Source organism: Silene latifolia, chromosome 8 (assembly GCF_048544455.1).
Source record: "Silene latifolia isolate original U9 population chromosome 8, ASM4854445v1, whole genome shotgun sequence".
NCBI lineage: Eukaryota > Viridiplantae > Streptophyta > Magnoliopsida > Caryophyllales > Caryophyllaceae > Silene > Silene latifolia.
Window position 1 is genome coordinate 38,578,741 of NC_133533.1, and position 14,123 is coordinate 38,592,863.

The window sequence follows — 14,123 nt, forward strand, 5'->3', positions numbered from 1 at the left end:
TAATGATCTAGCCACTAAGTCTTCTGATCCAGTGTCTCACGCCCATCAAGCTCCCATCCTATCTCATAAACCTGTCAAGTCTGCTCCCCAATATTTGGATCGTCACAGGTGTTCACGAATACACAGGGTCAACCACGAGGTTGAGTAGGGAAAACAATAAAACAACAAAATATGCTATGCATGCTCCTCCGTCTCCTCCACCTCCATCTCAACTCATATCTCATAACCCGGAACGCCCAGCCATACCGATCCCCGGTAGACTATATATCGACCGTAGCCGATCTGCCAGCTCGCAGCTGAGGACACCAGGGCAAGTCCTGCAGAACCCGCCTGGGCCTTATCACAACATCATCATCACCACCACACCCTTCATCTCCAATGCATATGAATGCTCAAAAGAAATAAATGCAACACAATATATAAAAATCACTGAACTGATAAATCATAAAATCAAGCCGGTTACTCGATGTTGTGATATCATACTCAATACAATCAATTCAGTCAAACACCTTCCCGTAGATGAATCATAACGTAAGTCAATAACCATGAATCAAGTCAACACAATTCAACAACAACGATAATGGGTCAAGTGTATTTCCCTACCTCAAAGTGCCAGCAATTCCAATTAGCGATTTAAGCGATCCGAAAATAAAGCAATGAATTTGATTATCGATCCTTCACGAATCCGTCACCTAAAACAATTATAATATTTATAATTACTAACTACCAAATATAGAAATCTCCCAAAATAGAAGCTTTCCCGAAATACAATCCCGACACCAAACTTATGCCCAACTGATAACTAAAATAACCCGATTAGTATACGACCCAACTTCCCAAAATAGAAAGTTACGAAAGTAGAATTTCTTAAAATGGAAACTTTCCCGATAAGGTAACTTTTCTCTTTTAACAAACCCGACTCAAAACCCGACTTGAATTATTTAACTGGCTCGGGAATTAATATTGAATAACCGATATGATAATTAAAGGTTAAACGAATTAAACGATTAAGAAACCCGAATCAAACATTTGAACAACTCAACAACCCGTCTTTAATTATTTTAATCAACTCGGGAATTAAATTAATTAATTAAGAATACGACCGATTAACGAATTATAACGATTAACTAATAAAAACTCGTTTCGAAATCAAAACAGCCCGTCATCAACACTACCCCTTTCACACGCACCCACTCTCCTCACGCGCCACCTATACCACCGCAACAACCACCAGCCGTGGTCCCCACTTCAACCCCACCACCAACAACCACTACCAGCCTGGTCGACTGCCGCCGGCGAGTCGAACCAGGGCTGGCATTTGGCCTGGTTCACCGCCAAGCCTCACCAACCACCCTCTGTCCTTGACTTACCACCACCGCAACACTCACCAAACCCCTGTGAAACCACCACCATTCTTCTCGCCGCCAACCCACGCACACAGACCTCATAGCACCACCGTTTCGACCTCCCCCTAGTCCACGGTGATGCCACCCAAAACCTACCCGTCTCAAACTCCCCTGAAACCCGTGTATAAACCCGTTGCTACCCCCCTGTCAAAGCCGCCTTTTACTGTTGCTAACACCACCTATAACCACCCTAACCACCACCACTACACTCTTCACTGACCACCCATTACCATTACCCCGACACCAACCACCAGCCTTACCTCTATAAGACACGAAACAGCCACTAACATCTCGACAGAAATGGAAAACAGAGGAGAAGGTGTTGAATGCTTACCTTTCCTGCCGCCACAGCCGCCACTAGGGCCACACATGAACGTCGACAACCTCCCCTAGATCTTCCCTGCTGCGCCATCAGCAACCACGACCACTCTCTCTCTCTCTAAGCGTGAGGGTTGAAGTTGGAACTGAAGGAAGGAGGGAGGCGGGTTGAGGGAGTGAGAAGGAGGGAGGCGGGTAGAGGGAGGGTACTATTAGGGTTTAGGGTTAATTAGGGTTAGGGCTAATTGGGCTGGACGTGTATTGGGCCAGCTCAAATGGGTCGATGTTTAATTATTTAGCTCACCTTTCGAATTCCTTATAAACCCGTCTTAATTAACTTACGATAGTTTAATGTAATTATCGACTCACCATTAACCTGACTTAATTAGTAATATAAACGTATGATAAATAATATATAATAATATCCGATTAACTGATTATATAAAATACGGGGTATTACAGTCTTCCCCTCTTAAAATGAACTTCGTCCCGAAGTTCGCTCCCTGTACTCAAACATCAGCAGGGTATTGTATATCGTACATACGAACGTCACGCATTTCTAACACAGTTAACACACACTTTTGACACATCAATTAAACACAACAGACACGAAATGTTACATTCTGCCCTCCTAAAAAAAATAAACTTCGTCCCGAAGTTTAACTCATCTTCACTTAACCCAACTAACTACAACTAATAACTACCTGGGAACACAAATGTATAACAACTAAATAATCACCTGAGAACACCGTCATCTTCCATTTAAATTCCGATCTCAACTCAAATAACTCAATAACCATGGTCACACTGGACCGTAAACGTAACTCGGCACAAAGGCCCCACAACTCATAACTCAATACCAGTAGTTTAACTACACTCTCCTTTTTCACCTCAACCAACTAACAGAGGTAGGCATAAAGCATATAGAACTCATTTGCATAGGTACCCCACAACGAAACATCTACTTGATCAAAACTACTATCTACAAACAAGTGTAAGTTAAGCATTAAGATTTTACAATCCTACCCGACTAGAAACATGGTTACGTCCTCGTAACCTCTTTTCAATTTTCATATACATATGCAACAAAATCATTATCAACCACATATGACAGGAAAGAACATATGATAAAAGATTGCGTATTAACATTAAGGTCGAAACAAGGTTTTATTATGGAATTAACTGATTGTCAACAAGTAACATTTATTACTAGCTCATGCTTAACTTAAAAACACAACATCAAACTAAAGAATCAACAAGAAAGGAACCAAGGTTTACACGGTTTCACCACTAACAAATTTGATGATCAATTATAGACTATGAACGAGCGAGAGCAAAATCAACAAAACAAATTAAGAACTTCTCACATTGCAAACATATCACAGAAGAGAGATCCACAACCATCCATCACACTCACGGGATCTTATTGACATGTCCGTACAATCATGTACTCACTCACTGGTTTAGGTCACGAATTGGGTCGATGAATTTAAGCAATCAACAACATACTCATAAATTTATATTTTAAATTATAAAAATCATTTGCACGATATCAATTCTGAAAACATATTTCCCAATAAAAGTAACTACATATGATCTATGACAACAACAACATCACTTTCATATCCCACATATGTTTCACATTTTAGCAATCATATCTTTCAATTGTGTCTAGCAACTTAGTATACTCATTTTCAGCAAAACAAAAGGATATCGTGTAAATAACTTAGACATATACATTTGCCATCATATACTTTGTAGAACACTAGCTATGATAAAAGATTAACAACTTGAACAACTTCTCTGACTTGTACGGTTTGAATAATTAGGCAACTCATAGGCTTAATTAAACGTAACTATAATGACTATCATTTAAACCAAAGCATATCATGTGAATCATCAAAGGGTTATCCTATTATAATTGTCAACATAGTTATCATAACAATATTTATTATAATATAATTGATAGTAACGACTCGAGAATATAGATATGCCAATTGTCGTGTTACATCCAACAGATTTCCTTTATATCACACCCATACAATTGCAAGAATCACTTTAGCATTTTATGACATTGTAAACGAACATATTCAATAAGGAATAACAACACTTTTATTATCATGTTATAAGTGTAGGTCCAATCAAATAATTTAATGCGATGAAGGTAATAAATATAACTATGGGCACACAACTCATATGAAAGACATTAGAACTCAGATGCATCCTACATGTGTGAACATTTAGACATACTCATTATTACCATCGATGTGTAAACATTTAAACATAATTATTATAATTATTCATGCGAGTATATTAGAACCATCAATTTAACTTTTAATGCCATCAACTTTACCAAGATATGTCAATAGAGTTTTATATTTATTTATATCCGCCCACTATACGACTATGATGAACACCCTAAAGATATTACAACATGCCAAACATATATAAAATATGCAAACAACTGGACTCGTATAAAATATTTCAAAATTAAGCTATTCAATTTCATTCATACCATCATGCCAACAATGTTATCAACTAAACTTTAATTTTATCATCGGTTAAGATACATAACTACTGCACATGCCTGCTACTATCATTATATAAGGACATTTATAAGTTCACATTACTAAAGCTCATGAATTAACCAAACAATCGTATGAAAATTCAACATAGAACGCACATTTTAAATGTTTGGATTCACGTTGTAACTTCCAAAATCACGAATAAATAACCGTTCGATTATAACTCGATTCATATTACTTTTATAAAATACGGAGATTTAAAAACACAGGGGAAAAAAAATTAGGTCTAAAGCACAAGAATTCCATTTTTTAAAGAATTTTACAACTCAGTTGGTCCAAACAAACATGTGACAGCTACTGGTCCAAAACTTGGGTCAGTTTGCAAAACTTATTATTTAATATAGAGACATCAAGATTTTTCGTGGTTTATCAATTTGAAAACATATGCGAATCTTCTGATCGATGGAGTTGGAATTATGCAAAAATTATTAATACAATTTAAATGAGGATTTTTACAAAATCGTTGGTCAAAGCATCACTGCACAGGAACTTCCTGACCACAGCCCACTAAAACATTTATTACTCCAAAACCGTATATCCTATAAGCATGAACCAACTCCAAACGGACACTAACTCACGAGGCTATCTATCATAAAATTTCCATCCATAGGCAATAAACAGAAAAGAAAGTGGCAGTAAGGTCAGTTAAAGAGTAAAATCAAACAAACGAGTTTCAGCACTAGGTCATTCGTTATTATGTTACAAGCTCTTATGGACATACAATATATACTAACCCATCCCAACTTAAATCTCACACTTTGTACTCACGTAAACATCTATCCCGTAGAATCCCTTCGCATCTCGATCTACTCCTTACATCTAAATCACAATGGCTATGACTATAAACATGCAATTCAATAGCGTTTCTCATTACTATCACAATACTATACTAGCATGGCTTCGGGATCACATAACCGCATATCATTAGACATAATAGTATTATCAGCACATCATTCAACATCCACCTAGGTAACTATCATCGACTCGCCATTATTTTCATGCTCACGACTACCACAACACTTCATTGATTATTAACCTGAACTCGAAAATTTTATTTCTCATCTCCACAACATCATATGATCACGTCATTATACATACAAAATTATTACCGTAACGTTGTCCTGTAGCATGGTTAGAACATATGGGTCTCAAGGTGTACATCAACTCGATTAAATCCAAGGTTTTCCTTCTAACTACCCCATTCACTCAATTTCTCTCGGGTTACCTGGTTCAAAACTGAGAGGGCAAAGAGCACGCATTAAGGGCGCCTTCTTAACCGCACTGTGAGCTCCTAACAGTTTATTCCCAGGGGTTCATTTTATTTAGACACATCCTATGTTCATTGGGTTCATTGGTTTAGGCCTGAGGATCGTTCGCTCTGATACCACTTTGTAACACCCCGGTTTATGAAGGAGCCTTTAGCAAGACATTCCCTAATAAACCGGACTGTTACCATCTCGGTTTCCCGAGGTAGTGAATAACAAATTAAACTCCAAGGCAAATTATATAATTACATTTAACTTAATTATTACAAAACCTCTTTTCAATCAAATTACAAAGAACCAACATAAAATAAAAGTGAAAGTCTTCTAATTAATGATCTAGCCACTAAGTCTTCTGATCCAGTGTCTCACGCCCATCAAGCTCCCATCCTATCTCATAAACCTGTCAAGTCTGCTCCCCAATATTTGGATCGTCACAGGTGTTCACGAATACACAGGGTCAACCACGAGGTTGAGTAGGGAAAACAATGAAACAACAAAATATGCTATGCATGCTCCTCCGTCTCCTCCACCTCCATCTCAACTCATATCTCATAACCCGAACGCCCACCATACCGATCCCCGGTAGACTATATATCGACCGTAGCCGATCTGCCAGCTCGCAGCTGAGGACACCAGGGCAAGTCCTGCAGAACCCGCCTGGGCCTTATCACAACATCATCATCACCACCACACCCTCCATCTCCAATGCATATGAATGCTCAAAAGAACTAAATGCAACACAATATATAAAAATCACTGAACTGATAAATCATAAAATCAAGCCGGTTACTCGATGTTGTGATATCATACTCAATACAATCAATTCAGTCAAACACCTTCCCGTAGATGAATCATAACGTAAGTCAATAACCATGAATCAAGTCAACACAATTCAACAACAACGATAATGGGTCAAGTGTATTTCCCTACCTCAAAGTGCCAGCAATTCCAATTAGCAGTTTAAGCAGTCCCGAAAATAAAGCAATGAATTTGAATATCGATCCTTCACGAATCCGTCACCTAAAACAATTATAATATTTATAATTACTAACTACTAAATATAAAAATCTCCCAAAATAGAAGCTTTCCCGAAATACAATCCCGACACCAAACTTATGCCCAACTGATAACTAAAATAACCCGATTAGTATACGACCCAACTTCCCAAAATAGAAAGTTACGAAAGTAGAATTTCTTAAAATGGAAACTTTCCCGATAAGGTAACTTTTCTCTTTTAACAAACCCGACTCAAAACCCGACTTGAATTATTTAACTGGCTCGGGAATTAATATTGAATAACCGATATGATAATTAAAGGTTAAACGAATTATACGATTAAGAAACCCGAATCAAACATTTGAACAACTCAACAACCCGTCTTTAATTATTTTAATCAACTCGGGAATTAAATTAATTAATTAAGAATACGACCGATTAACGAATTATAACGATTAACTAATAAAACTCGTTTCGAAATCAAAACAGCCCGTCTTCAACACTACCCCCTTCACACGCACCCACTCTCCTCACGCGCCACCTATACCACCGCAACAACCACCAGCCGTGGTCCCCACTTCAACCCCACCACCAACAACCACCACCACTGGTCGATCGATCGCCGGCGAGTCGAACCCCAGTATCGCATTTGGCCTGTTCACCGCCAAGCCTCACCAACCACCCTCTGTCCTTGACTTACCACCACCGCAACACTCACCAAACCCCTGTGAAACCACCACCATTCTTCTCGCCGCCAACCCACGCACACAGACCTCATAGCACCACCGTTTCGACCTCCCCTAGTCCACGGTCTTTTTGCGCCACCCAAAACCTACCCGTCTCAAACTCCCCTGAAACCCGTGTATAAACCCGTTGCTACCCCCCTGTCAAAGCCGCCTTTTACTGTTGCTAACACCACCTATAACCACCCTAACCACCACCACTACACTCTTCACTGACCACCCATTACCATTACCCCGACACCAACCACCAGCCTTTCCTCTATAAGACACGAAACAGCCACTAACATCTCGACAGAAATGGAAAACAGAGGAGAACGTGTTGAATGCTTACCTTTCCTGCCGCCACAGCCGCCACTAGGGCCACCCATGAACGTCGACAACCTCCCCTAGATCTTCCCTGTTGCGCCATCAGCAACCACGGCCACTCTCTCTCTCTCTCTCTAAGCGTGAGGGTTGAAGTTAGAACTGAAGGAAGGAGGGAGGCGGGTTGAGGGAGTGAGAAGGAGGGAGGCGGGTAGAGGGAGGGTACTATTAGGGTTTAGGGTTAATTAGGGTTAGGGCTAATTGGGCTGGATGTGTATTGGGCCAGCTCAAATGGGTCGATGTTTAATTGTTTAGCTCGCCTTTCGAATTCCTTATAAACCCGTCTTAATTAACTTACGATAGTTTAATGTAATTATCGACTCACCATTAACCTGACTTAATTAGTAATATAAACGTATGATAAATAATATATAATAATATCCGATTAATTGATTATATAAAATACGGGGTATTACAAATCCTCCTCTTCTCCCTTTTATTTCGTTCTTTTTATGTTTGTTTTTTATAGTTCGTTTTGTATATTGTTTATCATTATGCATCGTTTAATATCGCTAAATATGAAACTAGTTTAGTCCGAGTATGAGTTAAAGTACCACCATGAACACCCGCGCTGACTCGAGTTTAAAAGGTCTTACTCGCCAGTGGCGATTGTCCTCGCTCGTTTACATATCCTCGTGTTCAACGTAGGGCATTAATAAAACGGTATTGACTTTGTTTCTCGCTTTTGACTCCTCGATCGTTTTGCTCAATTCGGCCTGCCCTATGACCCTTTGCACGTTAATTAAACCTCTTATTGTTAACCTATGATTCAATTAGACGACTTTAGACCGATTTAATAACCTAATTAGACATGTTAGGTGGCATCGACATAGCTATTAAAATCGATTAACAATTCTATAACCTAATTGAATACATCTCTCTTTTCACTAGATTTCTCGCTAGCATAGGAGTGCGTGATTAGCACCCTCCTATTAACACTCGAAGAGTAAGCGTTAATCTTGTAATATTGTGACCTAGTTGGACCCTTTAGGCCGTGTGGAATACACATTCGCGCGAGATCTTCTCAATCGATCAATGTCGTTTTCTAACTCGTTTTCTAACTCGTTTCACAATCATTTGATCTAACTAATGAACCTAACGTAGGAACTAGTGGCCGTGGCTTGGCCGTGAGGGTGGTCGTGTCTTTTGTCATTCTTGTTTTGTTTTCTATATCGTTTGTTCTTTGTTGTTTTGTACCTTGTAATTTATAGTTTGTTTATCAAGTTGTAATTTTCAAGTTTGTTTTACTTTTATTAAGTCAAATGATTTCTAAAAAAAACTTAGTTTTGTTTGGTTAGATGGTTGTGCTCCAATTCATGTGAGAGCGTAGTAAATCGCATTTTGTTTAAAGCAATATGGCCCGATTTATGCTAGTACATGCTTTGGTGCGTGACCTAATATCTAATTCGATAAGATTAAGTGAAAGCACGCACTACAAGGAGTGACCGATGGTGGTTTTCATCATTGTATGCGATACATAGGATGATTAGAATATGACGACTAGCAACAATAATATCGAGAGATAGAGTCATTGTGTAATCAATCTAGTTTTGGGTTTATAGTTGTACTTAATTATGACTATTAAGTGCATAAACTCTAAATAAGAATATAACCTTGTTAAGATACAAAGAGGTTTCACTTTTGTGGCCCTACACACCACAATTTGATGTATGGCTAGCCCATTATCAAGGTGATTATATTCTAAACCAAACTAGAATGATATATCATGAAGATGATGCAAGACTCAAATTGGTAACCTAAGATTAAACCTTAGATTCTAGAATGATGAACGCAAAGAGTTATCGAGTACTCTTGAAACCATTAGATTTTATGGTATATGCGTATCTTGTATTCAAAGCAAGATGTCTCGTGCCTTTTGGTTGAAAAGGAGATCGAGGTTGTAAATCATTGATCCATAATAGGTTGATAAATTTTTTTTACCAACGATTTAAGTTGACGCTAATGTGTTCACTTAATAAGGTAAATAGAGAAATCTTTGAAGAAGTTCAAAGAGTTCAAGGAACCACGATTTAATCGTGATGGGATTATCAAAGTAAAGACTTTGATATAAGCCAAATGAAATGTGATATAGTATCACAAGTTAATCTCTCTTAACACACATTATGGGATAATGTGTGGTTGGATAAGAAATCAAACGCTATTCGATATGGTTTGGACTTCTATCAAGTTACTTTGAGTTACTTGATCCTTTTGGGGATTTTATCATTTTGTCTAAGTTATTTTTCCACTAAATCTAAACGATTCATATGAGATATGAAATGATAGGGTACCATGTTTGTAAGTTTTCACAAGAAACAAATACTCAATTTTCCCTTTCAATTATCACGAGTACGACGAGTTTGCGGCTCGTGAAGCTGTCTTTCTAAAATACAAGTTTATTTCTAGAATACAGAGTGGGAGAAATTATTCAAGAGCCACAAAGAATGTTATGTCCCAAGAAACTGGTCTTTCTTGACTACATGAGACGTTTTGTGTAAAACGTTGTTTCTTCAAAACCTAGGAGGTTAAAGTCATCACTTGTTGAAAAATGATGAATAAGCAACTTATAAAGAAATTGTTTGATTCAAGTTGATTACTTCTGGAAAGTAATGAACATATGACTTACATGAGAGTATATAAGTCACAACTCAATACAAGGCTTAGAGCCATGAAAATCTGAAATAAAAAGGCTTGATTAGTGACAAAGGGTTTTGCACTAATAAAGAGAGATTTCAAAGCAAGATTGGTGGCAAAGAGTTTTGCACTGGTTGAAATGCTTAAGTCTATTTGGATCTTCTTAGGGATTGTGTTTCATTATTATGAAATACATAGCGAGTGAATCTAAAACCCACTTCTTCAATTAGAAGGAATGTATTCAATACATGTCTTAAGTTTTGTAGATTCTTGCAATCCTAAGATAATGTGAAACTTAAGAGAGAATCTTAAGTAGGACATCAATGAGTTGGAATCAACATTTTGATCATGTTATAAAACTTTTCTCAATAAGTCGAGAAGTTGTGTTTATACATGAAGTCTAGTCGGAGTTACGGAAATTTTAATTAGTCTTATATGTGGAGGACACATTGATCATTGGGAATGATCTAAGACTTTTGGAGTATTATAATACATCTTTAATATCCGGATTTATGAAAATAAATCCACATGATATTAGCGTCAAATAAGAAGTCTTATGTTGATAAGATTCATGACTAGTTCAATCAAATTGAACATATTTGATTGATTCCATTTGCTTCCGCTGCCGAATCAATTAAATAGGAAATGATGTATAACACTTCATATACTTTGAGTATGATGAATCGTGTCAAAATCGAATTTAAGTAATAAGTTACCAAGTAAGCCATAAAGATTACCCTTAAGTGCTTGCAAAAGCATTAAGGATGTAATGCAAAATGTTTTTGATGCAATTTTGTGTAAGAGTGTTACACAAGTGACAATTGAGATTGCGCATGGTTTCCGACAAAACCATAATCAAAACACATTAGGATGGTTAAGATACCATTGTGGCTATGTTGTTTAAGAAATAGATTTTCTAGAATCGTTCTAGGCAATAAAGAACAATGAGAAATATTTACAACGGAAATTGAGTACACTTGCAATCATGAGATGTGCGAGAGGGATGGGTCCCGCACACTGTGAAAACAGTGGGAGCTATTCTAAGGCTAGAGGGCCTATGTCCTGATTAGATCTCGACACGTACTCAGAAAGATTTGTAATGCAAATGTATACATTACAAAGGAAAACGAGTATGTAGTAAGGTTGAGTAAGGTACAAGAAGTTGATAAAACCTACTAACCAAAGCCTTCTCATAGGTTAAACATGATGAGTCATGTCTTTTCAATTGAATTGAAATGAACAACTACATACAAGATCAAATTAGATTATAGAACATGAAATAGTAATCAAGCATTGACTATTCATATGTGATAATCGCATTTGTCGTTCGAGTTTTTACTTTAAAAACTCCTTTTATACTTTGTTACATCCAAACGGGTTGTAGAGACAACATTGAATCCCGTTAAAGTGAACACGGATTAACATTGTATTCGCCCATAGTCACTTGTATGAGGTGACGTCTCGAAGTGACTAGAGTGTGATGCGATTGATGGCAAGTTCAAGTGCCATAGAGTCATGAGAGATGACTAGTCGATCACATAGGCGGTCACAGGGAACACTTTGTCGGGCAGTGACCGCTTATAGAGTTTTGGCAAATTTATATAGCCTGGTCGTGGCGAGAGCTACTATAGTATTCTAATGAGTCGATTGTTTTGACTAAAGACTGTTCGCCTAAGGTGGCACAGTTTCAGATTAACTTTGATTTGTGTTACTACGACCTTCGTAAATGGGGTCAAATGGGCATATTTTGGGTTATGATGGTTGTGTCTAGTCGAAGGGAATAAGTGCGATAGGAATTGTCCACCCCTTTGTCAGGATTAAAACAATATCTCAGGGCTACTCGAGGAGTAATGAACTGGAAATGCGTGGCCACGCTCGGATGGTATCTATGGTAGATAACTCTGGTCAATCAGTTATTCTCCAGATCGAGGAAACCACTCTCGATATGATCACTTGCAAGTACGACCAGAAAGACCCCTTGCATTGAGTGGGAGATAGTAATAGGACAAGAGAATTGGTGACGCACACTTGTCGAGGACAAGTGGGAGATTGTTGGAGTAAGTGTCCCCGACAATAATGCGATCACAATTGTCGATCATATTGATCACATATTTAAATCTCATACCAAGAATACGAAAGGGATGATACATTACATATATAGTCAACTGGTCCACACATATCGGTAATGATTGGCTGGTTAGAGTTTGACATTACTTTAGTCGTGCGACGGTGGTGATCGATTGATCCTTGAGGTCACACCTAAAGGACGATTCCCTTAATTGAAAAGGTTAATTAGTTGTATGCCGATACAGATTAATTAATTCCTTAAAATTGAACAAATTATTATAAGAGAAAAAATGACAACTTATTATAATGTGATTAAATGAGATTTTATTTAGTAATTTAAGAAGTTATATTACTAAAATTAATCTGTGTTTGCGAAACACGCGAGATGAGAATGATAAGTCAGTTATAATTACAAGATGTTGTGAATTATACTAACTAGTAATTAAATGACCATTTTATGAGAAAGTAATTTTAAATTACTAGTCAATTTGTTAAATATGATTTATTTAATTTGTAAATGATATTTAATTTGTTAAATATGCTTTTTAAATTAAAACATGACATAAGACATGTCACATGTCACATGACATACAAGTGTACAATTGACAAAAATAAAATGGACTCCATATTACACTATTGAAACCGAAATTGGGTGGCTCTTTTTAGTAGTTTTGTCTTATTCATTTGTCTTGTTCATTTGTCTATGACAATTGATAGTGACTTGACTATGCTAAAGACTTACACATTTTTTGTCTTGTGAAAATAAAAAGGAAAAATAAAAGAGCCTATGATGACCCCCACCCAACCGGTTTTAACATACAACATTAGAGAATTTTTTCTCAATAATTCATTCTAATATCACATGCAAAAAGTTCATGTATTTTTCCTCTCTTCTCTCTCTTTAATCTTCATCAAAAAGATGAGTTTTTGATTCAAATTTGTTCAAAAAGATTACTAAAATTATTAATGTAATATATGAGTGTTAGTAATCAATTTTAAGGTAAACCACATTACAAATATCTAGTACATATTAGTTTGTGGAATTGAGGGATAGTTTTGGGTGCTACTAATTGGAGGGCTTCTATTTTGAAGTCATGTATGTTCATCCATTATTGGAAAGCTCAAGAACTAACAAGAAGGAGATCTTGTGGTGCCCATATGATGACCGAAATATAGATGGTGAGAAATCGATTTTCTTATCTCTTCTTATTTAGTTTGCATGCATAAGATTAGTAATTAATTTTATGACTAAATTAATTTGAAACATATATGAATATGTAAAGTAATGAGATATAGATTTCCAACAGGGGTCTCTTTGCAAATTAAGGAGCTCATTTTGTCTACCGTTGGTTATGTTGAAGGAGACTTCATAGTAAGATACTTGGGTATACCTTTATTCAGTACTAAATTGACTCACAAGATGTTCCAGCCAATTCTGGATAAAATAAGGGGTAAAAAAACTCATTGGGCTAACAACTATTTAAGTTATGCAAGAAAAATTTCCTTGATAAACTCGGTGATTTTTGGTAAACAAATTTTTTGGGGTGCTAGTGTCCTTTTGCCAAAGAGTGTGGTGAAGAAAACTAACAAGATGTGTAAATATTTATTATGCGGCATATGAGAGGGTCATAAAAAGATGGTGTGTAAGAGTTGGGAGAGCTTATGCTGCCCTAGGGAGGAAGGTGGAGTGAATGTCAAGGAAGTATTAAGCTGTAATAAATGTTTACTGCTGTCATGGATAAGAAA